Genomic DNA, 13,401 nt, shown 5'->3' with positions numbered 1-13,401 from the left:
TGGGTGGTTCGGCGCTCGTGAGGGCCAGATTGTAATATTAAACTTTGTTTGTATGTTTTGAACTTTGTTCCCTCCCGATGACCCCAGCCAGTGTGGTGGTGGAAAGGGCCAACACCTTTTTCATCATGCACCGACACACTCACAGGCTAGTAGACTTGTGTAGGCAATTAGCCAGTTTGACCCTGGTGGGGTGCAGAGTGGTTGCATGGGTTCGTCCTGCATGCATCTCTGGTAACGGGTGCATGATGTGCTGGTGCTTTGGGTAGGCTTTGTTCCTTCCCATCTCCCTTCCCTGCCCCTCCCCGCGCATCCCATGCAGAAGGGGAGAAAGTCTGCCCATCAGCGATGATCATGGGGCAATCATTTCTTTCAAAGTTCATCCTGCACTGACTAGAATCCAGTTTGAAAGGTGAGAAGCTTGTCGCGGATAGCGGCCATGGACAAGGAGGGAGCGAACATGCAGTGGCGACGAATCTGAGTTGTGTAAGGGGAGTCGTCAACTCGACAATGATGTCTACGGCCATACCACGTTGAAAATACCGGTTCTCGTCCGATCACCGAAGTCAAGCAACGTCGGGCGAGGTTAGTACTTGGATGGGTGACCGCCTGGGAATACCTCGTGCTGTAGACTTTTTTTCTTCTTTTCTTTCATCAAGTTTTTTTCTTCTTCTTCTCTCTACTTGAAAGTCACTAATCCGAGTTAGCTCTGGCGTGCATGGGTGGGTGGGTGGTTCGGCGCTCGTGAGGGCCAGATTGTAATATTAAACTTTGTTTGTATGTTTTGAACTTTGTTCCCTCCCGATGACCCCAGCCAGTGTGGTGGTGGAAAGGGCCAACACCTTTTTCATCATGCACCGACACACTCACAGGCTAGAAGACTTGTGTAGGCAATTAGCCAGTTTGACCCTGGTGGGGTGCAGAGTGGTTGCATGGGTTCGTCCTGCATGCATCTCTGGTAACGGGTGCATGATGTGCTGGTGCTTTGGGTAGGCTTTGTTCCTTCCCATCTCCCTTCCCTGCCCCTCCCCGCGCATCCCATGCAGAAGGGGAGAAAGTCTGCCCATCAGCGATGATCATGGGGCAATCATTTCTTTCAAAGTTCATCCTGCACTGACTAGAATCCAGTTTGAAAGGTGAGAAGCTTGTCGCGGATAGCGGCCATGGACAAGGAGGGAGCGAACATGCAGTGGCGACGAATCTGAGTTGTGTAAGGGGAGTCGTCAACTCGACAATGATGTCTACGGCCATACCACGTTGAAAATACCGGTTCTCGTCCGATCACCGAAGTCAAGCAACGTCGGGCGAGGTTAGTACTTGGATGGGTGACCGCCTGGGAATACCTCGTGCTGTAGACTTTTTTTCTTCTTTTCTTTCATCAAGTTTTTTTCTTCTTCTTCTCTCTACTTGAAAGTCACTAATCCGAGTTAGCTCTGGCGTGCATGGGTGGGTGGGTGGTTCGGCGCTCGTGAGGGCCAGATTGTAATTTTAAATTTTGTTTGTTGGTTTTGAGCTTTGTTCCCTCCCGATGACCCCAGCCAGTGTGGTGGTGGAAAGGGCCAACACCTTTTTCATCATGCACCGACACACTCACAGGCTAGTAGACTTGTGTAGGCAATTAGCCAGTTTGACCCTGGTGGGGTGCAGAGTGGTTGCATGGGTTCGTCCTGCATGCATGTCTGGTAACGGGTGCATGATGTGCTGGTCCTTAGGGTAGGCTTTGTTCCTTCCCATCTCCCTTCCCTGCCCCTCCCCGCCCATCCCATGCAGAAGGGGAGAAAGTCTGCCCATCAGCGATGATCATGGGGCAATCATTTCTTTCAAAGTTCATCCTGCACTGACTAGAATCCAGTTTGAAAGGTGAGAAGCTTGTCGCGGATAGCGGCCATGGACAAGGAGGGAGCGAACATGCAGTGGCGACGAATCTGAGTTGTGTAAGGGGAGTCGTCAACTCGACAATGATGTCTACGGCCATACCACGTTGAAAATACCGGTTCTCGTCCGATCACCGAAGTCAAGCAACGTCGGGCGAGGTTAGTACTTGGATGGGTGACCGCCTGGGAATACCTCGTGCTGTAGACTTTTTTTCTTCTTTTCTTTCATCAAGTTTTTTTCTTCTTCTTCTCTCTACTTGAAAGTCACTAATCCGAGTTAGCTCTGGCGTGCATGGGTGGGTGGGTGGTTCGGCGCTCGTGAGGGCCAGATTGTAATATTAAACTTTGTTTGTATGTTTTGAACTTTGTTCCCTCCCGATGACCCCAGCCAGTGTGGTGGTGGAAAGGGCCAACACCTTTTTCATCATGCACCGACACACTCACAGGCTAGTAGACTTGTGTAGGCAATTAGACAGTTTGACCCTGGTGGGGTGCAGAGTGGTTGCATGGGTTCGTCCTGCATGCATGTCTGGTAACGGGTGCATGATGTGCTGGTGCTTAGGGTAGGCTTTGTTCCTTCCCATCTCCCTTCCCTGCCCCTCCCCGCGCATCCCATGCAGAAGGGGAGAAAGTCTGCCCATCAGCGAGGATCATGGGGCAATCATTTCTTTCAAAGTTCATCCTGCACTGACTAGAATCCAGTTTGAAAGGTGAGAAGCTTGTCGCGGATAGCGGCCATGGACAAGGAGGGAGCGAACATGCAGTGGCGACGAATCTGAGTTGTGTAAGGGGAGTCGTCAACTCGACAATGATGTCTACGGCCATACCACGTTGAAAATACCGGTTCTCGTCCGATCACCGAAGTCAAGCAACGTCGGGCGAGGTTAGTACTTGGATGGGTGACCGCCTGGGAATACCTCGTGCTGTAGACTTTTTTTCTTCTTTTCTTTCATCAAGTTTTTTTCTTCTTCTTCTCTCTACTTGAAAGTCACTAATCCGAGTTAGCTCTGGCGTGCATGGGTGGGTGGGTGGTTCGGCGCTCGTGAGGGCCAGATTGTAATTTTAAACTTTGTTTGTTGGTTTTGAGCTTTGTTCCCTCCCGATGACCCCAGCCAGTGTGGTGGTGGAAAGGGCCAACACCTTTTTCATCACCCACCGATACACTCACAGGCTAGTAGATTTGTGTAGGCAATTAGCCAGTTTGACCCTGGTGGGGTGCAGAGTGGTTGCATGGGTTCGTCCTGCATGCATGTCTGGTCACGGGTGCATGATGTGCTGGTGCTTTGGGTAGGCTTTGTTCCTTCCCATCTCCCTTCCCTGCCCCTCCCCGCGCATCCCATGCAGAAGGGGAGAAAGTCTGCCCATCAGCGATGATCATGGGGCAATCATTTCTTTCAAAGTTCATCCTGCACTGACTAGAATCCAGTTTGAAAGGTGAGAAGCTTGTCGCGTATAGCGGCCATGGACAAGGGGGGAGCGAACATGCAGTGGCGACGAATCTGAGTTGTGTAAGGGGAGTCGTCAACTCGGCAATGATGTGTACGGCCATACCACGTTGAAAATACCGGTTCTCGTCCGATCACCGAAGTCAAGCAACGTCGGGCGAGGTTAGTACTTGGATGGGTGACCGCCTGGGAATACCTCGTGCTGTAGACTTTTTTTCTTCTTTTCTTTCATCAAGTTTTTTTCTTCTTCTTCTCTCTACTTGAAAGTCACTAATCCGAGTTAGCTCTGGCGTGCATGGGTGGGTGGGTGGTTCGGCGCTCGTGAGGGCCAGATTGTAATTTTAAACTTTGTTTGTTGGTTTTGAGCTTTGTTCCCTCCCGATGACCCCAGCCAGTGTGGTGGTGGAAAGGGCCAACACCTTTTTCATCATGCACCGAAACACTCACAGGCTAGTAGATTTGTGTAGGCAATTAGCCAGTTTGACCCTGGTGGGGTGCAGAGTGGTTGCATGGGTTCGTCCTGTATGCATGTCTGGTCACGGGTGCATGATGTGCTGGTGCTTTGGGTAGGCTTTGTTCCTTCCCATCTCCCTTCCCTGCCCCTCCCCGCGCATCCCATGCAGAAGGGGAGAAAGTCTGCCCATCAGCGATGATCATGGGGAAATCATTTCTTTCAAAGTTCATCCTGCACTGACTAGAATCCAGTTTGAAAGGTGAGAAGCTTGTCGCGTATAGCGGCCATGGACAAGGAGGGAGCGAACATGCAGTGGCGACGCATCTGAGTTGTGTAAGGGGAGTCGTCAACTCGACAATGATGTCTACGGCCATACCACGTTGAAAATACCGGTTCTCGTCCGATCACCGAAGTCAAGCAACGTCGGGCGAGGTTAGTACTTGGATGGGTGACCGCCTGGGAATACCTCGTGCTGTAGACTTTTTTCTTCTTTTCTTTCATCAAGTTTTTTTCTTCTTCTTCTCTCTACTTGAAAGTCACTAATCCGAGTTAGCTCTGGCGTGCATGGGTGGGTGGGTGGTTCGGCGCTCGTGAGGGCCAGATTGTAATTTTAAACTTTGTTTGTTGGTTTTGAGCTTTGTTCCCTCACGATGACCCCAGCCAGAGTGGTGGTGGAAAGGGCCAACACCTTTTTCATCATGCACCGACACACTCACAGGCTAGTAGACTTGTGTAGGCAATTAGCCAGTTTGACCCTGGTGGGGTGCAGAGTGGTTGCATGGGTTCGTCCTGCATGCATGTCTGGTAACGAGTGCATGATGTGCTGGTGCTTTGGGTAGGCTTTGTTCCTTCCCATCTCCCTTCCCTGCCCCTCCCCGCGCATCCCATGCAGAAGGGGAGAAAGTCTGCCCATCAGCGATGATCATGGGGCAATCATTTCTTTCAAAGTTCATCCTGCACTGACTAGAATCCAGTTTGAAAGGTGAGAAGCTTGTCGCGGATAGCGGCCATGGACAAGGAGGGAGCGAACATGCAGTGGCGACGAATCTGAGTTGTGTAAGGGGAGTCGTCAACTCGACAATGATGTCTACGGCCATACCACGTTGAAAATACCGGTTCTCGTCCGATCACCGAAGTCAAGCAACGTCGGGCGAGGTTAGTACTTGGATGGGTGACCGCCTGGGAATACCTCGTGCTGTAGACTTTTTTTCTTCTTTTCTTTCATCAAGTTTTTTTCTTCTTCTTCTCTCTACTTGAAAGTCACTAATCCGAGTTAGCTCTGGCGTGCATGGGTGGGTGGGTGGTTCGGCGCTCGTGAGGGCCAGATTGTAATATTAAACTTTGTTTGTATGTTTTGAACTTTGTTCCCTCCCGATGACCCCAGCCAGTGTGGTGGTGGAAAGGGCCAACACCTTTTTCATCATGCACCGACACACTCACAGGCTAGTAGACTTGTGTAGGCAATTAGACAGTTTGACCCTGGTGGGGTGCAGAGTGGTTGCATGGGTTCGTCCTGCATGCATGTCTGGTAACGGGTGCATGATGTGCTGGTGCTTAGGGTAGGCTTTGTTCCTTCCCATCTCCCTTCCCTGCCCCTCCCCGCGCATCCCATGCAGAAGGGGAGAAAGTCTGCCCATCAGCGAGGATCATGGGGCAATCATTTCTTTCAAAGTTCATCCTGCACTGACTAGAATCCAGTTTGAAAGGTGAGAAGCTTGTCGCGGATAGCGGCCATGGACAAGGAGGGAGCGAACATGCAGTGGCGACGAATCTGAGTTGTGTAAGGGGAGTCGTCAACTCGACAATGATGTCTACGGCCATACCACGTTGAAAATACCGGTTCTCGTCCGATCACCGAAGTCAAGCAACGTCGGGCGAGGTTAGTACTTGGATGGGTGACCGCCTGGGAATACCTCGTGCTGTAGACTTTTTTTCTTCTTTTCTTTCATCAAGTTTTTTTCTTCTTCTTCTCTCTACTTGAAAGTCACTAATCCGAGTTAGCTCTGGCGTGCATGGGTGGGTGGGTGGTTCGGCGCTCGTGAGGGCCAGATTGTAATTTTAAACTTTGTTTGTTGGTTTTGAGCTTTGTTCCCTCCCGATGACCCCAGCCAGTGTGGTGGTGGAAAGGGCCAACACCTTTTTCATCACCCACCGATACACTCACAGGCTAGTAGATTTGTGTAGGCAATTAGCCAGTTTGACCCTGGTGGGGTGCAGAGTGGTTGCATGGGTTCGTCCTGCATGCATGTCTGGTCACGGGTGCATGATGTGCTGGTGCTTTGGGTAGGCTTTGTTCCTTCCCATCTCCCTTCCCTGCCCCTCCCCGCGCATCCCATGCAGAAGGGGAGAAAGTCTGCCCATCAGCGATGATCATGGGGCAATCATTTCTTTCAAAGTTCATCCTGCACTGACTAGAATCCAGTTTGAAAGGTGAGAAGCTTGTCGCGTATAGCGGCCATGGACAAGGGGGGAGCGAACATGCAGTGGCGACGAATCTGAGTTGTGTAAGGGGAGTCGTCAACTCGACAATGATGTGTACGGCCATACCACGTTGAAAATACCGGTTCTCGTCCGATCACCGAAGTCAAGCAACGTCGGGCGAGGTTAGTACTTGGATGGGTGACCGCCTGGGAATACCTCGTGCTGTAGACTTTTTTTCTTCTTTTCTTTCATCAAGTTTTTTTCTTCTTCTTCTCTCTACTTGAAAGTCACTAATCCGAGTTAGCTCTGGCGTGCATGGGTGGGTGGGTGGTTCGGCGCTCGTGAGGGCCAGATTGTAATTTTAAACTTTGTTTGTTGGTTTTGAGCTTTGTTCCCTCCCGATGACCCCAGCCAGTGTGGTGGTGGAAAGGGCCAACACCTTTTTCATCATGCACCGAAACACTCACAGGCTAGTAGATTTGTGTAGGCAATTAGCCAGTTTGACCCTGGTGGGGTGCAGAGTGGTTGCATGGGTTCGTCCTGTATGCATGTCTGGTCACGGGTGCATGATGTGCTGGTGCTTTGGGTAGGCTTTGTTCCTTCCCATCTCCCTTCCCTGCCCCTCCCCGCGCATCCCATGCAGAAGGGGAGAAAGTCTGCCCATCAGCGATGATCATGGGGAAATCATTTCTTTCAAAGTTCATCCTGCACTGACTAGAATCCAGTTTGAAAGGTGAGAAGCTTGTCGCGTATAGCGGCCATGGACAAGGAGGGAGCGAACATGCAGTGGCGACGCATCTGAGTTGTGTAAGGGGAGTCGTCAACTCGACAATGATGTCTACGGCCATACCACGTTGAAAATACCGGTTCTCGTCCGATCACCGAAGTCAAGCAACGTCGGGCGAGGTTAGTACTTGGATGGGTGACCGCCTGGGAATACCTCGTGCTGTAGACTTTTTTCTTCTTTTCTTTCATCAAGTTTTTTTCTTCTTCTTCTCTCTACTTGAAAGTCACTAATCCGAGTTAGCTCTGGCGTGCATGGGTGGGTGGGTGGTTCGGCGCTCGTGAGGGCCAGATTGTAATTTTAAACTTTGTTTGTTGGTTTTGAGCTTTGTTCCCTCACGATGACCCCAGCCAGAGTGGTGGTGGAAAGGGCCAACACCTTTTTCATCATGCACCGACACACTCACAGGCTAGTAGACTTGTGTAGGCAATTAGCCAGTTTGACCCTGGTGGGGTGCAGAGTGGTTGCATGGGTTCGTCCTGCATGCATGTCTGGTAACGAGTGCATGATGTGCTGGTGCTTTGGGTAGGCTTTGTTCCTTCCCATCTCCCTTCCCTGCCCCTCCCCGCGCATCCCATGCAGAAGGGGAGAAAGTCTGCCCATCAGCGATGATCATGGGGCAATCATTTCTTTCAAAGTTCATCCTGCACTGACTAGAATCCAGTTTGAAAGGTGAGAAGCTTGTCGCGGATAGCGGCCATGGACAAGGAGGGAGCGAACATGCAGTGGCGACGAATCTGAGTTGTGTAAGGGGAGTAGTCAACTCGACAATGATGTCTACGGCCATACCACGTTGAAAATACCGGTTCTCGTCCGATCACCGAAGTCAAGCAACGTCGGGCGAGGTTAGTACTTGGATGGGTGACCGCCTGGGAATACCTCGTGCTGTAGACTTTTTTCTTCTTTTCTCTCATCAAGTTTTGTTCTTCTTCTTCTCTCTACTTGAAAGTCTATAATCCGAGTTAGCTCTGGCATGCATGGGTGGGTGGGTGGTTCGGCGGTCGTTAGGACCAGATTGTAATTTTAAATATTATTTGTTGGTTTTGAGCTTTGTTCCCTCCCGATGACCCCAGCCAGTGTGGTGGTGGAAAGGGCCAACACCTTTTTCATCATGCACCGACACACTCACAGGCTAGTAGACTTGTGTAGGCAATTAGCCAGGTGGGGTGCAGAGTGGTTGCATGGGTTCGTCCTGCATGCATGTCTGGTCACGGGTGCATGATGTGCTGGTGCTTTGGGTAGGCTTTGTTCCTTCCCATCTCCCTTCCCTGCCCCTCCCCGCGCATCCCATGCAGAAGGGGAGAAAGTCTGCCCATCAGCGATGATCATGGGGCAATCGTTTCTTTCAAAGTAAGTTCATCCTGCACCGACTAGAATCCAGTTTGAAAGGTGAGAAGCTTGTCGCGGATAGCGGCCATGGACAAGGAGGGAGCGAACATGCAGTGGCGACGAATCTGAGTTGTGTAAGGGGAGTAGTCAACTCGACAATTATGTCTACGGCCATACCACGTTGAAAATACCGGTTCTCGTCCGATCACCGAAGTCAAGCAACGTCGGGCGAGGTTACAGTCCGTTTCAAAAAGATTTACAATCCTGGCGATCGCCCGCGGAGTTTGGCGTCTTACCGTATGAGCACTCGAGCGCTGCCTGGAAAAACTCACTGTGAACTCGAAGAAATATTCCGCGCGAAAGCAGGAAAAATGACAACTCACTCACGTTGACACAGTCATGTACGTCTGGTTTACAACAAACGAGTTCTTCCTCGTATCGATAATGGAGTCAGAGAGGACATGTCGAAACGAAAGTGTTGTAAATGTTGACGAGCGGCATGGGTCCGTTTTGTGACCAAAATAGTTTCTTTGAGCTGCGATGCAATTTACTCACCGTGTGACGAAAATGACATCGACACGGACACATTCCCAAGGCCATGACTTGGCAAAGCTATCCGTGTGACTTCAACGACATTTTGAGAAAAGCAGACGCTTGTGAACGCTGATAGAAGACGGCGTTGACTGCTAAATTCAAATAAATTGGTGATCTTGAAATACTAAAATAAATCTCAAGAAGCTACAGCTACTTCCATTATAATTCACTCACACCATTGCAGTGTTGTGGGTGTGTTCACATGGCGTGAGCCAGTCAATTGTCAGTCAGTTCGGCAGGAAGCGCGAGCTCCAACAAGTCGTTTGGTGCAGCCATCTTCTTTGTCTTGTACCAGCTTGATCACCAAAACAATGAAAAAAACGTTCGACTTGAGGATAGGTTGGGATTTGAACTCACAACTTCATGGTCAGCAGACAGCATTCATAACCACAAGGCCAAAAAGGAAAGGATAAATCGTGGGTTTTGATAAAAAAAATCGATACTGGCTTCCTGGGCAAATTGTAAACCATGGGAAAAGGCCGGAAACCTGGCCGAAATTCTAACTCCTTAAAGGGAAACTGAACGCCAAAAATAAGTATGGCTTATCCGAAGGAGAATTGGGCACTGATTCCGATGAGCTATGTCTCGAGCCGATCAGAGAAGAGGAACCGTGTCAAATTTCATAAATAACACCTTCCATATTTGGAAATTGGGCTTGATGACGTGCGTACTGCTTAGCTGTCACCATGCTGTGCATGCTCAGCAGTGTAATTGAATGGAAGAAAACAATTACTTTGGTGTTTTGCAGCTCTATTTCGTTCCCTGGCGGTACCCAAATCTAGATGTAGGAGTCTGTTGAGCAGGAGAGTGACACATGTCTTCCCGAAGGCTGTCCAGCCTGCAGTGGTGATGAAGAAGACACGAATATCACCCCAAGATCGATTGTAGCGAATTGGAAAACTCATGGTGAATTTGCTTCCACTCCAAGGCAATGTCGAGGTATGAAGGGTGCTTGTACTGCCTTCCAAAGTGCAGCGGAGATGAACATGGCTTTGCATAGCTGTTGCTCTACGCCAACTTACCTACTCTTGCTGGTTCCGTAGTGGTATATTGCAAATTTCGTGGACGAACAATTCGAGTCACTAGTGGCTAGTGAGCACCACTAACAGGTGAGATTTTTCAATTTGATAAAAATTGTTTTTGTTTGAGAACTGACGGTGGCAATCATTTGACTCAGTAGGTGTCTCTGCTGCTTCTTTCCCTTCATTGGTAGGGTTGTGCTTGATAGTACAAGTGCTTGAAGTAAAATAAAATAAATAGAACATGTGGAACATAAATCTAATCAAGCATCAGTACATGTATTGCGAATTTCAACTTCAAAGCACATAAAATTACAATGATCACAAAGTTTATGGAATCAGGAGGACTCCCTGTGTTCAACGAACACAATACACACATTCTATATTGCGCGCACACATGTACACATGTGCGTGCACCCCCACCCCATCCCACAGACACACGCATGCAACGCGCACATCCATACACATGTGTGTGAACCCCCCCCCCCCACACACACACACACTCCTACCCATACACATATGCGTCTACCCCCAGCTCCCCCCCCCCCACACACACACGTGTGCACAGACGGATACACAAACACACACACACACACACACACACACACACACACACACACAAGTTACTTGTAAGTGTACATGGTCTTCCTGGTGCAGATGCTGGGCCAGCACAATGGAAAATACCTCCATCAAGATGCTTGATCAAGTGTTGTGATAATGGCACTGTTTGTTTGTTTTTACAAAGATGTGTGGGAAGGATTACAATGCGTTATAATTCATAATATTATTGTTCTTTGCCTTGTACTGTGCAGACCAGAATGCTTCGCCATCAACTCCTGGCTTTCCATCGGCATGGTGTTCAGCTGCAGCGGCATCTGGTCCGGGGAGTACGTTGCTGCACGTTTATGTAATTTATATTGTCGCTCGTCCAGCAACGTCAAGGCTCTGCATGTAAACACAGGAGAACACCATAATAATTATACTACTCAGGGGATAATAATTATAATTTTGGATTATCAATTTCTTGACATTTATGAGTTCCTGTCTAAACCATGTCGTGATATTGATTGCTATCTGCTCACAAAGTACCTCGTATTGTAACAATACTCTGCTTAATCACTACCCTCTGCCAATTATTAGATTCGCACAATATTCACAACATATGCAACACAATGCTGTCTATTGACACTACTTCGAACTGAAATGCTTACTACTCGTCTCCCGTTTTCAACTCCCTCTACCTTATGAATACTCTACTTTACTGGTTTCGTTTCTACCCTTTCCATTGCTGCCAGCCCCCAGTCTTTTTCAGTGGACAGCACCATATTGAAATTTTTGTGATTTGATGTACACATACTTTGAAATTGAAATTCGAATTACATGATCAGATTTTTGTTCCACATGTTCTATTTATTTCGACTTCAAGCACAACCCTATCGATGAAGGGAAAGAAGCCGCAGAGAGACACCTACTGAGTCTAATGACTGCCACCGTCTGTTCTCAAACAAGAACAATTTTTGTCAAATTGAAAAATCTCACCTGTTAGTGTTGCTCACTAGCCACTAGTGACTCAAATTGTTCGTCCACGAAATTTGCAATATACCACTACGGTACCAGCAAGAGTAGGTAAGTAAGTTGGCGTAGAACAACAGCTATGCCAAGCCATGTTCATCTCCGCTTCACTTTGGAAGGCAGTACAAGCACCCTTCATACCTCGACATTGCCTTGGAGTGGAAGCAAATTCACCATGAGTTTTTCAATTCGCTACAATCGATCTTGGGGTGTTATTCGTGTCTTCTTCATCACCACTGCAGGCTGGACAGCCTTCGGGAAGACATGTGTCACTCTCCTGCTCAACAGATTCCTACATCTAGATTTGGGTACCGTCAGGGAACGAAATAGAGCTGCAAAACACCAAAGTAATTGTTTTCTTCCATTCAATTACACTGCTGAGCATGCACAGCATGGTGACAGCTAAGCAGTACGCACGTCATCAAGCCCATTTTCCAAATATGGAAGGTGTTATTTATGAAATTTGACACGGTTCCTCTTCTCTGATCGGCTCGAGACATAGCTCATCGGAATCAGTGCCCAATTCTCCTTCGGATAAGCCATACTTATTTTTGGCGTTCAGTTTCCCTTTAACGGTTGGTCCAATTGTTCCGAAACCTGCACAGAACAATTTGCCGTGTCCTAACAAGCCATTCTATGTACTTTGTTGTCCAAATTTCCCTTATCTTCATACTTTTTAAGACCCAACCCTGATTGTAAATCTTTTTGAAACAGACTAAAGTACTTGGATGGGTGACCGCCTGGGAGTACCTCGTGCTGTAGACTTTTTTTCTTCTTTTCTTTCATCAAGTTTTTTCTTCTTCTTCTCTCTACTTGAAAGTCACTAATCCGAGTTAGCTCTGGCGTGCATGGGTGGGTGGGTGGTTCGGCGCTCGTGAGGCCAGATTGTAATTTTAAATATTGTTTGTTGGTTTTGAGCTTTGTTCCCTCCCGATGACCCCAGCCAGTGTGGTGGTGGAAAGGGCCAACACTTTTTCATCATGCACCGACACACTCACAGGCTAGTAGACTTGTGTAGGCAATTAGCCAGTTTGACCCTGGTGGGGTGCAGAGTGGTTGCATGGGTTCGTCCTGCATGCATGTCTGGTCAAGGGTGCATGATGTGCTGGTGCTTTGGGTAGGCTTTGTTCCTTCCCATCTCCCTTCCCTGCCCCTCCCCGCGCATTCCATGCAGAAGGGGAGAAAGTCTGCCCATCAGCGATGATCATGGGGCAATCATTTCTTTCAAAGTTCATCCTGCACTGACTAGAATCCAGTTTGAAAGGTGAGAAGCTTGTCGCGGATAGCGGCCATGGACAAGGATGGAGCGAACATGCAGTGGCGACGAATCTGAGTTGTGTAAGGGGAGTCGTCAACTCGACAATGATGTCTACGGCCATACCACGTTGAAAATACCGGTTCTTGTCCGATCACCAAAGTCAAGCAACGTCGGGCGAGGTTAGTACTTGGATGGGTGACCGCCTGGGAATACCTCGTGCTGTAGACTTTTTTTCTTCTTTTCTTTCATCAAGTTTTTTCTTCTTCTTCTCTCTACTTGAAAGTCACTAATCCGAGGTAAGCTCTGGCGTGCATGGCCTATGGGTGGGTGCGTGGTTCGGCGGTCGTGAGGGCCAGATTGTAATTTAAAATTTTGTTTGTTTTATGGCGGGCGTGGGTTGTTCGGGGTTCGTGTTGACCAGGTTGCAATTTTTGTTTGTTTGTTTTGAGATTTGTCCCCTCCGAATGCCCTCAGGCATTGGGGTGTTCGAAAGGGCCAAACCCGCAATGCATGGTTTGATATTGGTCTGAGAAAGACCCGGGCATCAGTGAGGAGGATGCAGTTAAGTGCATCAGCAAGGATCTACAATTTGTAGGAGCAAAGAAGCGTATACTTACTTGGTGTTGTCACGTACTGTTGAACTAACACTTCGCC

At 48.7% G+C, this 13,401-nt stretch overlaps 2 long non-coding RNA genes and 12 other non-coding genes across 14 annotated transcripts; 13 read left to right on the top strand and 1 right to left on the bottom strand.

Annotated features, from left to right (window-relative positions):
- Nucleotides 1-512: 512 nt before the first annotated feature.
- Nucleotides 513-631, top strand: LOC135807624 (5S ribosomal RNA). Its single transcript, XR_010551897.1, has one exon. It is a non-coding gene; the product is annotated as a 5S ribosomal RNA (ribosomal RNA).
- A 605-nt stretch (nt 632-1,236) lies between these two features.
- LOC135807623 (5S ribosomal RNA) lies at nt 1,237-1,355 on the top strand. Its single transcript, XR_010551896.1, has one exon. It is a non-coding gene; the product is annotated as a 5S ribosomal RNA (ribosomal RNA).
- A 605-nt stretch (nt 1,356-1,960) lies between these two features.
- Nucleotides 1,961-2,079, top strand: LOC135807622 (5S ribosomal RNA). Its single transcript, XR_010551895.1, has one exon. It is a non-coding gene; the product is annotated as a 5S ribosomal RNA (ribosomal RNA).
- A 605-nt stretch (nt 2,080-2,684) lies between these two features.
- Nucleotides 2,685-2,803, top strand: LOC135807621 (5S ribosomal RNA). The gene has a single exon (XR_010551894.1). It is a non-coding gene; the product is annotated as a 5S ribosomal RNA (ribosomal RNA).
- A 605-nt stretch (nt 2,804-3,408) lies between these two features.
- Nucleotides 3,409-3,527, top strand: LOC135807711 (5S ribosomal RNA). Its single transcript, XR_010551980.1, has one exon. It is a non-coding gene; the product is annotated as a 5S ribosomal RNA (ribosomal RNA).
- A 605-nt stretch (nt 3,528-4,132) lies between these two features.
- On the top strand, nt 4,133-4,251 carry LOC135807620 (5S ribosomal RNA). The gene has a single exon (XR_010551893.1). It is a non-coding gene; the product is annotated as a 5S ribosomal RNA (ribosomal RNA).
- Nucleotides 4,252-4,855: 604 nt separating this feature from the next.
- On the top strand, nt 4,856-4,974 carry LOC135807619 (5S ribosomal RNA). The gene has a single exon (XR_010551892.1). It is a non-coding gene; the product is annotated as a 5S ribosomal RNA (ribosomal RNA).
- A 605-nt stretch (nt 4,975-5,579) lies between these two features.
- Nucleotides 5,580-5,698, top strand: LOC135807618 (5S ribosomal RNA). The gene has a single exon (XR_010551891.1). It is a non-coding gene; the product is annotated as a 5S ribosomal RNA (ribosomal RNA).
- A 605-nt stretch (nt 5,699-6,303) lies between these two features.
- Nucleotides 6,304-6,422, top strand: LOC135807709 (5S ribosomal RNA). The gene has a single exon (XR_010551978.1). It is a non-coding gene; the product is annotated as a 5S ribosomal RNA (ribosomal RNA).
- Nucleotides 6,423-7,027: 605 nt separating this feature from the next.
- Nucleotides 7,028-7,146, top strand: LOC135807616 (5S ribosomal RNA). The gene has a single exon (XR_010551889.1). It is a non-coding gene; the product is annotated as a 5S ribosomal RNA (ribosomal RNA).
- A 604-nt stretch (nt 7,147-7,750) lies between these two features.
- On the top strand, nt 7,751-7,869 carry LOC135807615 (5S ribosomal RNA). The gene has a single exon (XR_010551888.1). It is a non-coding gene; the product is annotated as a 5S ribosomal RNA (ribosomal RNA).
- Nucleotides 7,870-9,850: 1,981 nt separating this feature from the next.
- LOC135807142 (uncharacterized) lies at nt 9,851-11,314 on the top strand. Its single transcript, XR_010551483.1, has 2 exons — nt 9,851-10,007; nt 10,730-11,314. It is a non-coding gene; the product is annotated as an uncharacterized LOC135807142 (long non-coding RNA).
- Nucleotides 10,545-12,039, bottom strand: LOC135807143 (uncharacterized). Its single transcript, XR_010551484.1, has 2 exons — nt 11,457-12,039; nt 10,545-10,862 (listed from the first exon to the last, which is right to left on the bottom strand). It is a non-coding gene; the product is annotated as an uncharacterized LOC135807143 (long non-coding RNA).
- An 817-nt stretch (nt 12,040-12,856) lies between these two features.
- LOC135807747 (5S ribosomal RNA) lies at nt 12,857-12,975 on the top strand. Its single transcript, XR_010552013.1, has one exon. It is a non-coding gene; the product is annotated as a 5S ribosomal RNA (ribosomal RNA).
- Nucleotides 12,976-13,401: the final 426 nt, after the last annotated feature.

The sequence above is a fragment of the Sycon ciliatum genome, chromosome 1, assembly GCF_964019385.1.
Source record: "Sycon ciliatum chromosome 1, ocSycCili1.1, whole genome shotgun sequence".
Taxonomy (NCBI): domain Eukaryota; kingdom Metazoa; phylum Porifera; class Calcarea; order Leucosolenida; family Sycettidae; genus Sycon; species Sycon ciliatum.
The sequence above is the reverse complement of the archived record's forward strand: the minus strand, read 5'-3'. Positions and strand labels throughout refer to the sequence as shown.